The sequence below is a fragment of the Balaenoptera acutorostrata genome, chromosome 18 (genome assembly GCF_949987535.1).
Source record: "Balaenoptera acutorostrata chromosome 18, mBalAcu1.1, whole genome shotgun sequence".
NCBI classification, from domain to species: Eukaryota; Metazoa; Chordata; class Mammalia; order Artiodactyla; family Balaenopteridae; genus Balaenoptera; species Balaenoptera acutorostrata.
Genome location: NC_080081.1, coordinates 35,624,382 through 35,645,059, shown reverse-complemented (window position 1 = coordinate 35,645,059; position 20,678 = coordinate 35,624,382).

Below are 20,678 nucleotides of genomic sequence, written 5' to 3'. Positions count from 1 at the left end.
AAGATATAACAATTCTAAATATTTATGCACCCAATATAGGAACACCTCAATACTCTGCCTCAATACTGTAAGGCAAATACTAACAGCCATAAAAGGGGAAATCAACAGCAAAATAATCATAGTAGGGGACTTTAACACCACACTTTCATCAATGGACAGATCATTCAAAATGAAAAAAAAAAAGGAAACACAGCTTTAAATGATACATTAAACAAGATGGACTTGATATTTATAGGACATTCCATCCAAAAACAACAGAATACACTTTCTTCTAAAGTGTTCATGGAACATTCTCCAGGATAGATCATATTTTGGATCACAAATCAAGACGTGGTAAATTTAAGAAAATGGAAATTGTTATCACATATATTTTCCAACCACAAAGCTATCAGACTAGATATAAATTACAGGAAAAAATCTGTAAAAAATACAAACCCATGGAGGCTAAACAATACACTCCTTAATAACCAAGAGATCACTGAAAAAATCAAAGAGGAAATCAAAAAATACCTAGAAACAAATGACAATGAAAACACGATGACCCAAAACCTATGGAATGCAGCAAAAGCAGTTCTAAGAGGGAAGTTTATAGCAATACATTCCTACCTTAAGAAACAAGAAACATCTCAAATAAACAACCTAAACTTACACCTAAAGCAATTAGAGAAAGAAGAACAAAAAAAACCCCAAAGTTAGCACAAGGAAAGAAATCATAAAGATCATATCAGTAATAAATGAAAAAGAAATGAAGGAAACGATAGCAAAGATCAATAAAACTAAAAGCTAGTTCTTTGAGAAGATAAACAAAATTGATAAACCATTAGCCAGACTCATCAAGAAAAAAAGGGAGAAGACTCAAATCAATAGAATTAGAAATGAAAAAGGAGAAGTAACAACTGACACTGCAGAAATACAAAGTATCATGAGAGAGTACTACAAGCAACTCTATGCCAATAAAATGGAAAACTTGGAAGAAATGGACAAATTCTTAGAAATGCATACCTTCTGAGACTGAACCAGGAAGAAATAGAAAATATGAACAGACCAATCACAAGCACTGAAATTGAAACTGTGGTTAAAATTCTTCCAACAAACGAAAGCCCAGGACCAGATGGCTTCACAGGCGAATTCTATCAAACATTAGGGAAGAGCTAACACCTATCCTTCTCAAACTCTTCCAAAATATAACAGAGGGAGGACCACTCCCAAACTCATTCTATGAGGCCACCATCACCCTGGTACCAAACCAGACAAAGATGTCACAAAGAAAGAAAACTACAGGCCAATATCACTAATGAACATAGACTCAAAAATCCTCAACAAAATACTAGCAAACAGAATGCAACAGCACATTAAAAGGATAATACACCATGATCAAGTGGGGTTTATCCCAAGAATGCAAGGATTCTTCAATATATGCAAATCAATCCAAGTGATACACCATGATAACAAATTGAAGGGGGAAAACCATATCATCATCTCAATAGATGCAGAGAAAGCTTTTGACAAAATTCAACACCCATTTATGATAAAAGCCCTGCAGAACGTAGGCATAGAGGGAACTTTCCTCAACATAATAAAGGCCATATATGACAAACCCACAGCCAACATCGTCCTCAATGGTGAAAAACTGAAACCATTTCCACTAAGATCAGAAACAAGAGAAGGTTGGCCACTTTCACCTCTATTTTTCAACATAGTTTTGGAAGTTTTAGCCACAGCAATCAGGGAAGAAAAAGAAATAAAAGGAATCCAAATTGGAAAAGAAGAAGTAAAGCTGTAACTGTTTGCAGATGACATGATACTATACATAAGGAATCCTAAAGATGCTACCAGAAAACTACTAGAGCTAATCAATGAATGAATCTGGTAAAGTAGCTGGATACAAAATTAATGCACAGAAATCTCTTGCATTCCTATACACTAATGATGAAAAATCTGAAAGTAAAATTAAGAAAACACTCCCATTTACCATTGCAACAAAAAGAATAAAATATCTAGGAATAAACCTACCTAAGGAGACAAAAGACCTGTATGCAGAAAATTATAAGACACTGATGAAATAAATTAAAGAGGATACAAATAGATGGAGAGATGTACTATGTTCTTGGATTGGAAGAATCAACATTGTGAAAATGACTCTACTACCTAAAGCAATCTACAGATTCAATGCAATCTCTATCAAAGTACCAGTGGCATTTTTCACAGAACTAGAAAAAAAAATTCACAATTTGTATGGAAAACAAAAGACCCTGAATAGCCAAAGGAATCTTGAGAAAGAAAAATGGAGCTGGAGGAATCAGGCTCCATGACTTCAGACTACACTACAAAGCTACAGTAATCAAGACAGTATGGTACTGGCACAAAAACAGAAATATAGATCAATGGAACAGGATAGAAAACCCAGAGAAACCCACGCACATATGGTCACCTTATCTTTGATAAAGGAGGAAAGATTATACAGTGGAGGAAAGACAGCCTCTTCCATAAGTTGTGCTGGGAAAAGTAGACAGCTCCATGTAAAAGAATGAAATTATAACACTTCCTAACACCATACACAAAAATAAACTCAAAATAGATTAAAGATTTAAATGTAAGACCAGACAATATCAAACTCTTAGAGGAAAACATAGGCAGAACACTCTATGACATAAATCACAACAAGATCCTTTTTGACCCACCTCTTAGAGAAATGGAATTAAAAACAAAAATAAACAAATGGGGCCTAATGAAACTTCAAAGCTTTTGCACAGCAAAGGAAACCATAAACAAGACAAAAAGACAACCCTCAGAATGGGAGAAAATATTTGCAAATGAAGCAACTGACAAAGGATTGATCTCCAAAATTTACAAGCAACACATGCAGCTCAATTCCAAAGAAACAAAGAAGCCAATCCAAAAATGGGCAGAAGATCTAAATAGACATTTCTCCAAAGAAGATATACAGATTGCCAACAAACACATGAAAGAATGCTCAACATCATTAATCATTAGAGAAATGCAAATCAAAACTACAGTAATATATCATCTATCACCAGTCAGAAGGGCCATCATCAAAAAATCTACAAACAATAAATGCTGGAGAGGGTGTGGAGAAAAGGGAACCCTCTTGCACTGTTGGTGGGAATGTAAATTGATACAGCCACTATGGAGAACAGTTTGGGGTTTCCTTAAATAACTAAAAATAGAACTACCATACGACCCAGCAATCCCATTATTGGGCATATACCATGAAAAAACCATAATTCAAAAAGAGTCGTGTACCACAATATTCATTGCAGGTCTATTTACAATAGCCAATACATGGAAGCAACCTAAGTGTCCATGAACAGATGAATGGATAAAGAAGATGTGGCACATATATGCAATGGAATATTACTCAGCCATAAGAAGTAATGAAATAGAGTTATTTGTAGTGAGGTGGATGGACCTAGAGTCTGTCATACAGAGTGAAGTAAGTCAGAAAGAGAAAAACAAATACCGTATGCTAACACATATATATGGAATATAAGAAAAAAAAAAAAAAAAGGTCATGAAGAACCTAGGAGCAAGGAGGGAATAAAGACACAGACCTACTTGAGAATGGACTTGAGGATATAGGGAGGGGGAAAGGGTAAGCTGGGACAAATGAGAGAATGGCATGGACATATATATACTACCAAATGTAAAACAGATAGCTAGTGGGATGGTGCTGCATAGCACAGGGAGATCAGCTCGATGCTTTGTGACCACCTAGAGTGGTGGGATAGGGAGGGTGGTAAGGAAAGAGATGCAAGAGGGAAGAGATATGAGGATGTGTATATATGTATAGCTGATTCACTTTGTTATAAAGCAGAAACTAACACACCCTTGTAAAGCAATTATACTCCAATAAAGATGTTAAAAAAATTTAAAAATAAATACCTAAACAGTTCCAAAAATAAATAAATAAATACATAAAAATAAATATATAATCTTATAAAAATAAGTGCTCAAGTACTGAATAGTTTTCAGTTCTTGAAAAATCATTTAAAAATTTTGGGAGAATTGTTTATGCTAACATTTTTAATACATGAAGAATAACAGGTGAAAATATTGCTCTTTTTATAGATCATTATTTATTTTAAGACTTACCTTCTGAATTTTATTGATAAAGTAAATTATCTTGAAATGAATGTACTTATCCAAACCAGATAGTTTACATAAATTTTAAAATGTCACTCAAATATCAATTCCAAAATAAGTAAATAATAAATACCGTAAACCTAAAGAAAATAATAATAATAAAATAAAATAAAATTAAAAAATAAAGTTAAATACTGCTGATTATTGAACAACCGTATGAATAATAATAAAACCATTAAGTTGAATGGTTAAAAGAGTAACTTGTATGTGAATTTTATCTCAATAATGGTGTTATTTTTAAAAATAACTGCAAAAAATAGATTGAATCTTGGAAGAAATTTCAGTTTAAATTCACTCTGTGAAAAAAATATATCTCGATGTAGACAGTTGCTTTCCTTCTGACTCTGTAGCACAGTGCTGTTTTGATAGTTTACTACATGGTCATTAAGAGAACAATATCTCCTAATCCTCACTGAAGATTCTGGAAAAATCCCAAATGCATCAGCTACTTACATAGCCTGTTATCATTTACTCACTCAGAGCCTAGTGGACCTGTCTTATAATACAGGAAAAGAAGCAGTGGGTCTGTGGATATAATCTTTTTCCTGGCAGCTACTGAGCCTTGCATAATCAACTTCTGATGCAACACAGCTAAGGCATGGGTTATTAATATCTACTGGTGTCTTTTCCTCTAAAAGCAATCAATCCTGTTGTTTCCTGTCCTAAACACACTGTAAAATCAATTTATTGGAATGCTATCCATACATAATTGTTGTAGAAGTCTATCTATATTATGCTATTTAAAAATCCCTTGCTTTAGAATATCCAAAATTTCCATCCCCCTGATAATGCAATTTTCAAAATTAGAATTTCATTTTTTAATGTGAAAGTCTATAAAAATACAAATGTCTTTTCAGTGGTGCAAATATCTTTTAAGTCTTCCTATTAACGTAACAACAAAATCCAAATCATTGTTTCTCTCTTCTTGTTATGCCTAACTGTTGTCTTTTTTGTTGTTAAAATATTTCTCATATATGTATTTTCTGTTTTTATCATCAATATTAACAAGTCCATACCTACATTTACTAAAACCTGTTACTGTTAGAGTCATTTATTTGATCTCCTAACTTCCAGTCTTCTGTTCTTCAACTTAACCAACATTCCACTGTTGTAATAATCCAATCATGAAAGCACGAGGACCACTATATTGCTTACTTGTATCAAATCCAACTTCCTCTTCCAGATTTTATAACCCTAAAGCCAAGTTCCAATAGTACATGTTAAGTATATCCCCCATTAATCTCCAACACAAATTATTTCATTCAATTCTCAACGATAATATATTCATTCCTTTGGACTTATATTCTTTAATTGAATCATGTCTATGCTATCATTAACGAAAGAAATACTGGTTAAGAGAACATGGTAGATTCTGATGTGCTGCCCAGATCCCCTTTCAGGAATGAAGTTATTAGTCCTCAACTGCTATTAGTATAACAGAAAATGGCTCTCAGATTCAGCCCACTTTGAGGACTGCCTCACCTGAAGAAACCTTCCTTACCTGAAGTCATACCTGTTTTCTAGGGACAGTGGTATCCAGTGCCTGATCAACATAGGTGCCTCCCTTCTTTCCCCCAACTTAGGAAAACTCTGAAGGGCCATACCAAGTTCAAGCTGCCTATAACATTGAAGTCAACATATAAGGTTGGCTGAGTCATCATTGGGAATACATCAAGCTCAGTTTACTTCTCTGCCAAATCCTGCTTCCTTCCTGGCCTATCCATAGGTGGTGATTCCAAAGGCATTCCCTGAATGCACTCTAATCTCTATCTTAGAGACTGTTTCTAGGGGAAACCAACCTACAATAGAACTCTTACACAGTATGTACAGTTGACCCTTGAACAACATAGATTTGAACTGCATAGGCCCATTTATACATGGATTTTTTTCAATAAATATACAAAAATATATGCATAGAATATTATGCGCAAGACTTCCATTGAAGTGGGTATTACCTTGTAGAATGCCTCTCTCGCTTTTATTTGGAGAAACTGTGTATGAGCTTATGTTCACAGGTGTTTTTTAAAAAAATATAACATTTCCATTTTTTAAAAATATAACAATGTTTTCAATACTGTATTATTGACTGTAATACTGTATACCGTAAAAATTATTTTTTTCACACAATTTCAATTGTTTAATATTCTTCTTTGGATTTTCAATACACGGGTCTATTTTTAGCTATAATCAGACCTCATCCAACATGCCATAATCCCAGCCTAGAGCTGTCATAACAAATTGTTTATGGGTTGGATTTAAGAAATAACAAGAGATGCAGATATTGCTAATTTCACCCATCATTTTTTTTTTTTAACATCTTTATTGGAGTATAACTGCTTTACAGTGGTGTGTTAGTTTCTGCTTTATAACATAGTGAATCAGCTATACATTTACTTATATCCCAATATCTCCTCCCTCTTGAGTCTCCCTTGCACACTCCCTATGCCACCCCTCTAGGTGTTCAAAAAACACCGAGCTGATCTCCCTGTGCTATGCGTCTGCTACCCACTAGCTATCTATTTTACATTTACATTTTACATTACATATGCCACTCTCTCACTTCGTCCTATCTTCCAGGTCCCCCTCCCCATGTCCTCAAGTCCATTCTCTATGTCAGCATCTTTATTCCTGTCCTGCACCTAGGTTCTTCATAACCATATTTTCTTTTAGATTCCGTATATATATGTTAGCATACGGTATTTGTTTTTCCCTTTCTGACTTACTTCACTCTGTATGACAGACTCTAGGTCCATCCACCTCACTACAAACAATTCAGTTTCGTTTCTTTTTTTTTTTTTTTAATTTATTTATTTATTTATTTTTGGCTGTGTTGTGTCTTCATTTCTGTGCGAGGGCTTTCTCTAGTCGTGGCAAGTGGGGGCCACTCTTCATCGCAGCGGGCGGGCCTCTCACTATCATGGTCTCTCTTGTTGCAGAGCACAGGATCCAGATGCGCAGGCTCAGTAGTTGTGGCTCATGGGCCTAGTTGCTCCACGGCATGTGGGATCTTCCCAGACCAGGGCTTGAACCCATGTCCCCTGCATAGGCAGGCAGATTCTCAACCACTGCGCCACCAGGGAAGCCCTCGTTTCTTTTTATGGCTGAGTGATATTCCATTGCATATATGTGCCACATCTTCTTTATCCATTCATCTGTCGATGGACACTTAGGTTGCTTCCATGTCCTGACTATTGTAAATAGAGCTGCAATGAACATTGTGGTACACGAGGTTTTTTTGAATTATGGTTTTCTCAGGGTTATGCCCAGTAGTGGGATTGCTGGCTCATATGGTAGTTCTATTTTTAGTTTTTTAAGGGACCTCCATACTGTTCTCCATAGTGGCTGTATCAATTTACATTCCCACCAACAGTGCAAGAGGGTTCCCTTTTCTCCACACCCTCTCCAGCATTTATTGTTTGTAGATTTTTTGATGATGGCCCTTCTGACAGGTGATAGATGATATATTACTGTAGTTTTGATTTACATTTCTCTAATGATTAATGATGTTGAGAATCCTTTAATGTGTTTGTTGGCAATCTGTATATCTTCTTTGGAGAAATGTCTATTTAGGCCTTTGACCTATTTTTGGATTGGGTTGTTTGTTTTTTGATATTGAGCTGCAAGAGTTGCTTGTAAATTTTGGATATTAATCCTCTTTCAGTTGCTTCATTTGCAAATATTTTCTCCCATTCTGAGGGTTGTCTGTTCATCTTGTTTATGGTTTCCTTTGCTGTGCAAAAGCTTTTAAGTTTCATTAGGCCCCATTTGTTTATTTTTGTTTTAATTCCATTTCTCTAGGAGGTGGGTCGAAAAGGAACTGACTGTGATTTATGTCATAGAGTGTTCTGCCTATGTTTTCCTCGAAGAGTTTGATAGTGTCTGGCCTTACATTTAGGTCTTTAATCCATTTTGAGTTTATTTTTGTGTGTGGTGTTAAGGAGTGTTCTAATTTCATTCTTTTACATGGAGCTGTTCAGTTGTCCCAGCACCACTTATTGAAGAGGCTGTCTTTTCTCCATTATATATTCTTCCCTCTTTTATCAAAAATAAGGTGAGCATAAGTGTGTGGGTTTGCCTCTGGGCTTTCTATCCCGTTCCATTGATCTATACTTCTGTTTTTGTGCCAGTACCATACTGTCTTGATTTCTGTAGCCTTACAGTATAGTCTGAAGTCAGGGAGCCTGATTCCTCCAGCTCCATTTTTCTTTCTCAAGATTGCTTTGGCTATTCGGGGTCTATTGTGTTTCCATACAAATTGTGATTTTTTTTGTTCTAGTTCTGTGAAAAATGACATTGGTAGTTTGATAGGGATTACATTGTATCTGTAGATTTCTTTGGGTAGTACAGTCATTTTCACAATATTGATTCTTCCAATCCAAGAACATGGTACATCTCTCCATCTGTTTGTATCATCTTTAATTTTTTTCATCAGTGTCTTATTGTTTTCTGAATACAGGTCTTTTGTCTCCTTTGGTAGGTTTATGACTAGGTGTTTTATTCTTTTTGTTGCAGTGGTAAATGGGAGTGTTTCTTTAATTTCACTTTCAGATTTTTCATCATTAGTGTATAGCAATGCTAGACATTTCTGTGCATTAATTAGGTATCCTTCTATTTTATCACATTTGTTGATTAGCTCTAGTAATTTTCTGGTAGCATCTTTAGGATTCTCTGTGTTTTGTATCATGTCCTTTGGAACAGTGACAGTTTTACTTCTTCTTTTCTGATTAGGATTCCTTTTATTTCTTTTCCTTCTCTGATTTCTGTGGCTAAAACTTCCAAAACTATGTTGAATAATAGTGTTGAGAGAGGACATCCTTGTCTTGTTCCTGATCTTAGAGGAGATGGTTTCACTTTTTCACCATTGTGGACGATGTTGGCTGTGGGTTTGTCATATATGGCCCTTAATATGTTGAGATAAGTTCCCTGTATGCCTATTTTCTGGAGGGTTTTTATCATAAATCAGTGGTGAGTTTTGTCAACAGCTTTTTCTGCATCTATTGAGATGATCATATGGTTTTTCTCCTTCAATTTGTTAATAAGTTTTCTCACATAGTTTGATTTGCATATATTGAAGAGTCTTGAATTCCTGGGATAAACTCCACTTGATCCTGGTGTAAATCATTTTAATGTGCTGTTGGATTCTGTTTGCTAGTATTTTGTTGAGGGTTTTTGCATCTATATTCATCAGTGATATTGGTCTGTAGTATTCTTTCTTTGTGATAGGTTTGTCTGGATTTGGTATCAGGGTGATGGTGGCCTCATAGAATGAGTGTGGGAGTGTTCCCCCTCTGCTATATTTTGGAAGAGTTTGAGAAAGATAGGTGTTAGCTCTTCTCTAAATGTTTGATGGAATTTGCCTGTGAAGCCATCAGGTCCTGGGCTTTTGTTTATTGGAAGATATTTAATCACGGTCACAATTTCAGTGCTTGTAATTGGTCTGTTTATATTTTCCATTTCTTCCTGGTTCAGTCACAGAAGATTGTGCTTTTTAAAAATTTGTCCATTTCTTCCAGCTTGTCCATTTTTTTGGCATATAGTTGCTTGTAGTAATCTCTCATGATCCTTTGTATTTCTGCAGTGTCATTTGTTACTTCTCCTTTTTCATTTCTAATTCTATTGATTTGAGTCTTCGCTTTTTTTTTTTTTGGATGAGTCTGGCTAATGGTTTATCAACTTTGTTTATCCTCTCAAACAACCAGCTTCTAGTTTTCTTGATCTTTGCTATTGTTTCCTTCATTTGTTTTTCATTTATTTCTGATCTGATTTTTATGATTTTGTTCCTTCTGCTAACTTTGGGGGTTTTTTGTTCTTCTTTCTCTAATTGCTTTAGGTGTAAGGTTAGGTTGTTTATTTGAGATGTTTCTTGTTTCTTAAGGTAGGATTGTATTGCTATAAACTTCCCTTTTAGAACTGTTTTGCTGCATCCCATGGGTTTTGGATCGTCGAGTTTTCATTGTCATTTACTTCTAGGTATTTTTTTAATTTCCTCTTTGATTTTTTCAGTCATGCCTTGGTTATTAGGTAGTGTATTTTTTAACCTCCATGTGCTTTAATTTTTCACAGATTTTTTTCCTGTAATTGATATCTAGTCTCACAGCGATGTGGTCAGAAAAGATACTTGATAGGATTTCAGTTTTCTTAAATTTACCAAGCTTGATTTGTGACCCAATATATGATCTATCCTGGAGAATGTTCCATGAGCACTTGAGAAGATAGTGTATTCTGTTGTTTTTGGATGGAATTTCCTATAAATTTCAATTAAGTCCATCTTGTTTAATGTATCATTTAAAGCTTGTGTTTCCTTATTTATTTTCAGTATGGATGATCTGTCCATTGGTGGAAGTTGAGTGCAAAAATCCCCTCCTATGATTGTGTTACTGTCGATTTCCCTTTTATGGCTGTTAGCGTTTGTCTTATGTATTGAGGTTCTCCTATGTTGGGTGCATAAGTATTTACAATTGTTATAACTTCTTCTTGGATTGATCCCTTGATCATTATGTAGTTTCCTTCTTTGTCTCTTTTAATAGTATTTATTTTGAAATCTAGTTTGTCTGATATGAGAATTGCTATTCCATGTTTCCTTTGATTTCCATTTGCACGGAATATTTTTTTCCATACCCTCACTTTCAGTCTGTATGTGTCCATAGGCCTGAGTTAGTTTCTTGTAGACAGCATATATACATGTCTTGTTTTTGTATCTATTCAGCCAGTTTATGTCTTGTGCTTGGAGCATTGAAACCATTTACATTTAAGATAATTATCAATAGGTATGTTCCTATATCCATTTACTTAATTTTTGGGGGTTTGGTTTTGTAGGTCTTTTCCTTTTCTTGTGTTTCCTGCCTGGAGAAGTTCCTTTAGTATTTGTTGTAAAGCTGGTTTGGTGGTGCTGAATTCTCTTAGCTGTTGCTTCTCCGTAAAGTTTTTAATTTCTTTGTCAAATCTGAATGAGATCCTTGCTGGGTAGAGTAATCTTTTTTGTAGGTTTTTCCCTTTCATCCCTTTGAATATGTCCTGACAGTCCCTTCTGGCTTGCAGAGTTTCTGCTGAAAGTTCAGCTGTTAACCTTATGGGGATTCCCTTCATTTTTATTGTTGTTTTTCCCTTTTAATATTTTTTCTTTGTATTTAATTTTTGATATTTTGATTAATAGGTGTCTTGGAGTGCTTTTCCTTGGATTTATCCTGTATGGGACTCTCTGCACTTCCTGGACTTGATTAACTATTTCCTTTCCCATATTAGGGAAGTTTTCAATTATAATCTCTTCAAATATTTTCTCGGTCCCTTTCTTTTTCTCTTCTTCTTCTGGGACCCCTATAATTTGAATGTTGGTTCATTTAATGTTGTCCCAGAAGTCTCTGACACTGTCCTCAATTCTTTTCATTATTTTTTCTTCATTCTGCTCTGCAGTAGTTATTCCCACTATTTTATATTACTGGTCACTTATCCTTTATTTTGCCTCAGTTATTCTGCTATTGTTTCCTTCTAGATAATTTTTAATTTCATTTATTTTGTTCATCATTGTTTGTTTTCTCTTTAGTTCTTATAGTTCCTTGTTAAACGTTTCTTGTATTTTCTCCATTTTATATCCAAGATTTTGGATCATCTTTACTGTCATTAGTCAGAATTATTTTTCAGGTACTGCCTATATCCTCTTCATTTGTTAGGTCTGGTGGGTTTTTACCTTGCTCCTTCATCTGCTGTGCGTTTCTCTGTCTTCTCATTTTGCTTAACTTACTGTGTTTGGGGTCTCCTTTTCACAGGCTGCAGGTTTGTTGTTTGTGTTGTTTTTGGTGTCTGCCCCTAGAGGGTAAGGTTGGTTCAGTGGATTGTGTGGGCTTCCTGTTTGAGGGACTGGTGCCTGTGTTCTGGTGGATGATGCTGGATCTTGGCTTTCTGGTGGGCAGGACTGCGTCCAGTGGTGTGTTTTGGTGTGTCTGTGACCTTATTATGATTTTAGGCAGCCTCTCTGCTAATGGGTCAGGTTGTGTTCCTGTCTTGCTAGTTGTTTTGCATAGTGGTCCAGCACTGTAGCTTTTTGGACGTTGAGTGGAGCTGGTTGTTCACATTGAAATGGAGATCTCAGGGAGAGCTTTCATCATTTGATACTACATGGAGATGGGAGGTCTCTGGTGGACCAGTGTCCTGTACTTGGCTCTCCCACCTCACAGGCACAGGGCCTGACACCTGGCTGGAGCACCAAGACACTGCCAGCCACACAGCTCAGAATAAAATGGAGAAAATATAAAGATAGAAAGAAAATAAATAAATAAAATAAAATAAAATAATTAAAACATAAAAAAGAATTATTAAAAATAAAAAAAAAATTAAAAAGTAATAAGAAAAGAAAAACAAAAGAGAACAAAAGAAAGAAAGAAGAGAGCAACCAAACCAAAAAACAAATCCACCAATGATAGCAAGTGCTAAAAACTATACTAAGAAAAAAAAAAAAAAACATACAGACAGAACCCTAAGACAAATGGTAAAAGCAAAGCTATACAGACAAAATTAGACAAAGAAGCATACACATACACACTCACAAAAACGAAAATGGAAAATATATATATATATCGTTGCTCCCAAAGTCCACCGCTTCAATTTTGGGGTGATTCGTTGTCTATTGAGGTAGTCCATAGATGCAGGGTACATCAAGTTTATTGTGGAGATTTAATCCACTGCTCCTGCAGCTGCTGAGAGAGATTGCCCATTCTCTTCTTTGTTCTCACAGCTCCTGGGGTTCATCTTTGGATTTGGACATGCCTCTGCATTTAGGTCACCAGTGGGTGTCTGTTTATCACTCAGACAGGACGGGGTTAAAGGAGCAGCTGCTTCAGGTGCTCTGGCTTACTAAGGCCACGGGAAGCGACGGGTATGGAATGTGGGGCCAGCCTGCAGCAGCAGAAGCCAGCATGATATTGCAACAGCCTGAGGTGCACTGCATGTTCTCCTGGGGAAGTTGTCCCTGGATCAAGGGACCTTGGCAGTGGTGGGCTGCACAGGATCCTGGGAGGAGAGGTGTAAATAGTGACCCGTGCTTTCACACAGGATTCTTGGTGGCTGCAGTAGCAGCCTTAGCATCTCATGTCCTTCTCTTGTGTCTGTGCTGATAGCCATGGTCGCACCCGTCTCTGGAGCTTGTTTAGGCAGTACTCTGAATCCCCTCTCCTCGCGCTCTCCAAACAATCGTCTCTTGCCTTTTAGGCAGTTCCAGACTTTTTCCCGGACTCTCTCCCAGCTAGCTGTGGTGCACTACACCTTGCAGGCTTTGTCCACGCAGCCAACCCCAGTCCTCTCCCTGGGATCTGACCTCTGAAGCCGGAGCCTCAGTTCCCAGCCCCCACCACCCCAGCAGGTGAGCAGACCAGCCTCTCAGGCTGTTGAGTGCTGGTTGGCACCGATCCTCTGTGTGGGAATCTCTCTGCTTTGCCCTCTGTACCCCTGTGGCTGTGCTCTCCTCCATGGCTCCTAAGCTTCCCCCCTGCCAACACTTGTCTCTACCAGTGAAGGGGCTTCCTAGTGTGTGGAAACTTTTCCTCCTTCACAGCCCCCTCCCAGAGGTGCAGGTCCCATCCCTATTCTTTTGCCTCTGTTTCTTCTTTTTTTCTTTTGCCCTACCCAGGTACATTGGGAGTTCTTGCCTCTTGGGAAGTCTGAGGTCTTCTGCCAGTGTTCAGTAGGTATCTGGTAGGAGTTGTTGATGTATTTCTGATGTATTTGTGGGGAGGACGGTGATCTCCATGTCTTACTCCTCCACCATCTTGAAGGTCTCCCTCATAAAAATTTTATAAAGATTTATTCATTAGTGTACAAGCTAGGCTACCATGAGGCAGTTGTATCAATTATACTAGGCAAGGGGAGACCTGCAAGATGGGGGAGGAGTAAGACGTGGAGATCACCTTCCTCCCCACAAATACATCAGAAATACATCTACATGTGGAATAACTCCTACAGAATACCTACTGAACAGTGGCAGAAGACCTCAGACTTCCCTAAAGGAAAGAAACTCCACACGTACCTGGGTAGGGCAAAAGAAAAAAGAAAAACAGACACAAAAGAATAGAGACAGGACTTACACCACTGGGAGGGAGCTGTGAAGGAGAAAAAGTTTCCACACACTAGGATGTCCCTTCACTGGCAGAGACGGGGGTTGGCATGGGGGAAGCTTTGGAGACATGGAGGAGAGCGCAGCAACAGGGCTGCAGAGGGCCAAGCGGAGAGATTCCCGCACAGAGAATCAGTGCCAACCAGCACTCACCAGCCTGCAAGGCTCGTCTGCTCACTCGCCAGCAGGGAGAGGTGAAGGCTGGGAGCTGAGGCTCGGGCTTCAGAGGTCAGATCTAAGGGAGAGGACTGGGGTTGGCTGCATGAAAACAGCCTGAAGGGGGCTAGTGCACAGCTAGCCGGGAGGGAGTCCAGGAAAAAGTTTGGACCTGCTGAAGAGGCAAGAGACCATTGTTTCAGGGTGCACAAGGAGAGGGGATTCAGAGCACTGCCTAAATGAGCTCCAGATACTGGCACAAGCCCCGGCTATCAGTGCGGACACCAGAGATAAGCCTGTGATGCTAAGACTGCTGCAGCCACCAAGAAGCCTGTGTGCAAGCATGGGTCACTATCCACACCTCCCCTCCTGGGAGCCTGTATGGCCCACCACTGCCAGGGTCCCTTGATCCAGGGACAACTTCCCCAGGAGAACACATGGAGCACCTCAGGCTGTTACAACATCACGCTGGCCTCTGCCATCACAGGCTCACCCCGCATTCCATACCCCTCCCTCCCCACGTCCTGAGTGAGCCAGAGCCACCTAAGCAGCTGATACTTTAACCCCGTCCTGTCTGGGCAGGGAATAGACACCCTCAGGTGACCTACATTCAGAGGCGAGGCCAAAACCAAAGCTGAACCCCAGGAGCTGTGCGAACAAAGAAGAGAAAGGAAAATTTCTCCCAGCAGCCTCAGGAGCAGCGGATTAAATCTCCACAATCAACTTGATGTACCCAGTATCTCTGGAATACCTGAATAGACAATGAATCATCCCAAAATTGAGGCAATGGACTTTGGGAGAAACTGTAGACTTGGAGTTGGTTTTCTGCATCTAACTTGTTTCAGGCTTTATGTTTATCTTAGTTTAGCATTTAGAGTTTATTATCACTGGTAGATATGTTTATTGATTTGGTTGCTGTTTTCTTTATATATATATATATATAGATATAGATATAGATATTTTTTTTCCCTTTTTCTCTTTTTGTGAGTGTTTCTGTCCATGCTTCTTTGTGTGATTTTTGTCTGTATAGCTTTGATTTTACTACTTGGCTGAGGGTTCTGCCTGTCCATTTTTTTTTTTTTTTTTAGTATAGTTTTAGCGTTTGTTATCATTGGTGGATTTGTTTTTTGGTTTGGTTGCTCTCTACTTTCTTCTTCTTTTCTTTTTCCTTTTTCTTATTAGTTTTTAATGTTTAACTTTTAATTTTTTCATTTTTTATTTTAATAACTTTGTTACATTTTTTCTTTCTTCTTTCTCTTTTTCTCCCTTATCTTCTTAGCCATATGGCTGACAGGGTCTTCGTGCTCTGGCTGGGTGTCACGCAAATGCCTCTGAGATGAGACAGCCGAGTTCAGGACATTGGTTCACCAGAGACCTCCCAGCTTCACGTAATATCAAGAGGCAAAAGCTTTCCCAGAGAACTCCATTTCAAAACTAACACCCATCTCCACTCAATGACCAGCAAGCTCCAGTGCTTGACCCCTATGCCAAACAACTAGCAAGACAGTAACACAACCCCACCCATTAGCAGAGAGGCTGCCTAAAATCATAATAAGGTAACAGACACACCAAAACCCACCACTGGAAGCGTTCCTGCCCACTGAAAGACAAAATCCACCCTCATCCACCAGAACACAGACACCAGTCCCCTCCACCAAGAAGCCTACACAAGCCATTAAACCAACCTTAGCCACTGGGAGCAGACAGCAAAACAACAGGAACTACGAACGGGCAGCCTGTGAAAGGAAACCTCAAAAACAGTAAGTTAAGCAAAATAAGAAGACAGAGAAACACACAGCAGATGAAGAAACAAGGTAAAAAAACCACCAGATCAAAGAAATGAAGAATAAATAGCAGTCAACCTGAAAAAGAATTCAGAGTAATGATAGTAAAGATGATTCAATATCTTGAAAATAGAATGGAGAAAACAGAAGAAACGTTTAACAAGGACCTAGAAGAACTAAAGAGCAAACAATGATGAACAACAAAATAAATGAAATTAAAAATTCTCTAGAAGGAATCAAATAGCAGAATAACTGAGGCAGAAGAATGGATAAGTGATGTGGAAGATAAAATATTGGAAATAACTACTGCAGAGCAGAATGAAGAAAAAAGAATGAAAAGAATTGAGGACAATCTCAGAGACTTCTTGAACAATATTAAATGCACCAAAATTCAAATTATACAGTTCCCAAAAGAAGAAGAGAAAAAGAAAGTGACTGAGAAAATATTTGAAGTGATTATAGTTTAAAACTTCCCTAATATGGGGAAGGAAATAGTCAGTCAAGTCCAGGAAGGGCAGAGATCCCATACAGGATAAATACAAGGAGAAACACGCCAACACACATATTAATCAAACTATTCAAAATGAAATACAAAGAAAAAATACAAAAAGCAGCAAGTGCAAAACCATAAATAACATACAAGGCAATCCCCATAAGGTTAACAACTGATCTTTCAGCAGAAACTCTGCAAGCCAAAAGGGACTGGCATTACATATTTAAACTGATGAAAGGGAAAAACTTACAGCCAAGGTTACTCAACCCAGCAAGGATCTCACTCAGCTTTGACAAAATAATTTAAAACTTTACAGGTAAGCAAAAGCTAAGAGAATTCAGCACCACCAAACCAGCTTTACAACAAATGCTAAAGGAACTTATCCAGGCAGGAAAAGCAAGAGAAGGAAACCACCTACAATAACAAACACAAAACAATTAAGAAAAAGGTAATAGGAACATACATATCTATAACTACCTTAATTGTAAATGGGTTAAATGCTCCGACCAAAAGGCATAGACTAGCTGAATGGATACAAAAACAAGACCCGTATATATGCTGTCTACAAGGGACTAATTCAGGCCTAGGGACACATACAGACTTAAACTGAGGGGATAGAAAGAAATATTCCATGCAAATGGAAATCAAAAGAAAGCTGGAGTAGCAATACTCATATCAGAGAAAATAGACTTTAAAATAAAGACTATTACAAGACACAAAGAAGAACACTGCATAATGATCAAGGGATCAATCCAAGAAGAAGATATAACAATTGTAAATGTTTATGCACCCAACATACGAGCACAACAAAACATAAGGCAAATGACAACAGCCATAAAAGGGGAAATCAAAAGTAACACAATCATAGGAGAGGACTTTAACACCCCACTTTCACCAATGGACAGATCATACAAAATGACAATAAATAAGGAAACCAAGCTTTAAATGACACATTAAACAAGATGGACTTAATTTATATTTATTTATAGGACACTCCATCCAAAAACAATAGAAAACACTTTCTTCTCAAGTGCTCATGGAACATTCTCCAAGATAGATCATATCTTGGGTTACACATCAAGCCTTGGTAAATTTGAGAAAATTGAAATCGTATCAAATATCTTTTCCAACCACAAAGCTATGAGATTAGATATCAATTACAGGAATAAATCTGTAAGAAATACAAATGCATGGAGGCTAAATAATACACTGCTAAATAACCAAGATAACATTGAAGAAATCAAAGAGGAAATCAAAAAATAACTAGAAACAAAGGACAATGAAAACCAGGCAGCCCAAAACCTATAGCATGCAGCAAAAACTGTTCTAAGAGGGAAGTTTATAGCAATACAATTTTACCTCCATAAACAAGAAACATCTCAAATAAACAACCTAACTTTACAACTAAAGCAATTAGAGAAAGAACAACAACAACAACAAAAAAACAAAGTTAGCAGAAGGAAAGAGATCATAAAGATCAGACCGGAAATAAATACAAAAGAAATGAAGGAAACAATAGCAAAGATCAATAAAACTAAAAGCTGGCTCTTTGAGAAGATAAACAACATTGATAAACCATTATCCAGACTCATCAAGAAGAAAAGAGAGAAGACTCAAATCAGTATCATTAGAAGTGAAAAAGGAGAAGTAACAACTGACACTGAAGAAATACAAAGGATCATGAGACAATACAACAAGCAACCATATGCCAAGAAAATGGAAAACCTGAAAGAAATGGACAAATTCTTAGAAAAGTACAACCTTCCAAGACTGAATGAGGAAGATATAGAAAATATAAACTGACCAATCACAAGCACTGAAATTGACACTGTGATAAAAAACCTTCCAACAAACAAAAGCTCAGGACCATATGGCTTCACAAGCAAATTCTATCAAATATTTAGAGAAGAGCTAACACCTATCCTTTTCAAACTCTTCCAAAAGATAACAGAGGGAGGACCACTCCAAAACTCATTCTATGAGGCCACCATTACCCTGATACCAAAACCAGACAAAGATGTCACAAAGAAAGAAAACAACAGGCCAATATCACTGATGAACATACATGCAAAAATCCTCAACACAATGCTAGCAAACAGAATCCAACAGCACATTAAAAGGATCATACACCATGATCAAGTGGGGTTTCTCCCAGGAATGCAAGGACTCTCCAATATATGCATATCAATCAATGTGATAAACCATATTAACAAATTGAAAGAGAAAAACCATATGATCATCTCAAGAGATGCAGAAAAAGCTTTTGACAAAATTCAACATTTATTTATGAGAAAAATCCTCCAGAAAGTAGGCATAGAGGGAACATTCCTCAACATAATAAAAACCATATATGAAAAACCCACAGCCAACATAGTTCTCAATGCTGTAAAACTGAAAACATTTCCTCTAAGATCAGGAACAAGACAAAGTTGTCCACTCTCACAACGATTATTCAAAACAGTTTTGGAAGTTTTAGCCACAGCAATCAAAGACAAAAAGGAAATAAGAGGAATCCAAATCGGAAAAGAAGAACTAACGCTGTCACTGTCTGCAGATGACATGATACTATACATAGAGAACCCTAAAGATGCTACCAGAAAACTACTAGAGCTAATCAATGAACTTGGTAAAGTAGCTGGATACAAAATTAATGCACAGAAATCTCTTGCATTTCTATATACTAATGATGAAAAATCTGAAAGAGTAATTAAGAAAACACTCTCATTTACCACTGCAACAAAAAGAATAAAATACCTAGGAATAAGCCTACCTAAGGAGAGAAAAGACCTATATGCAAAAATGTATAAGACACAGATGAAGAAATTAAACATGATACAAACAGCTGGAGAAATATACCGTACTCTTGGATTGGAAGAATCAATATTGTGGAAATGACTATGCTACCCAAAGGAATCTACAGTTTCAATGCAGTCCCTATCAAATTACCAATGGCATTTTTCACAGAAACAAAAGAAAATATTTCACAATTTGTATGGAAGCACAAAAGATCCCGAATAGCCTAAGCAATCTTGAGAAAGAAAAACAGAGCTGGAGGAATCAGGCTCCCTGACTTCAGACTATACTACAAAGCTACAATAATCAAGAGAGTATGGTACTGGAACAAAACCAGAAATATAGATCAATGGAACAAGATAGTAAGCCCAGAGATAAACCCACTCACATATGGTCACCGTATTTTTGATTAAGGAGGGAAGAATATACAATGGAGAAAAGAGAGTCTCTTCAATAAGTCATGTTTGGAAAACTGGACAGCTATATGTAAAAGAATGAATTTAGAACACTCCCTAACACCATACACAAAAATAAACTCAAAATGGATTAAAGACCTAAATGTAAGGCCAGACACTGTCAAACTCTTAGAGGAAAACAGGGGCAGAACACTCCATGACATAAATCACAGCAAGATCCTTTTTGACCCACCTCCTAGAGAAATGGAAATAAAAACAAAAATAAACAAATGGGACATAAAAGCTTTTGCACAGCAAAGGAACCATAAACAAGACCAAAAGACAACCCTCAGAATGGGAGAAAATATTTGCAAATGAAGTAACTGACAAAGGATTAATCTCCAAAATTTACAAGCAGCTCTTGCAGCTCAATATCAAAAAACAAACAACCCAGTCCAAAAATGGGCAGAAGATCTAAATAGACATTTTTCCAAAGAAGATATGCAGATTGCCAGCAAACACATGAAAGAATGCTCAACATCATTAATCATTAGAGAAATGCAAATCAAAACTACAGTGAAATGAAAAAGAAATGAAGGAAACAATAGCAAAGATCAATAAAACTAAAAGCTGGTTCTTTGAGAAGATAAACAGGATTGATAAACCATTAGTCAGACTCATCAAGAGAAAAAGGGAGAAGACTCAAATCAATAGAATTAGAAATGAAAAAGGAAAAGTAACCACTGACACTGCAGAAATACAAATGATCATGAGAGATTACTACAAGCAAC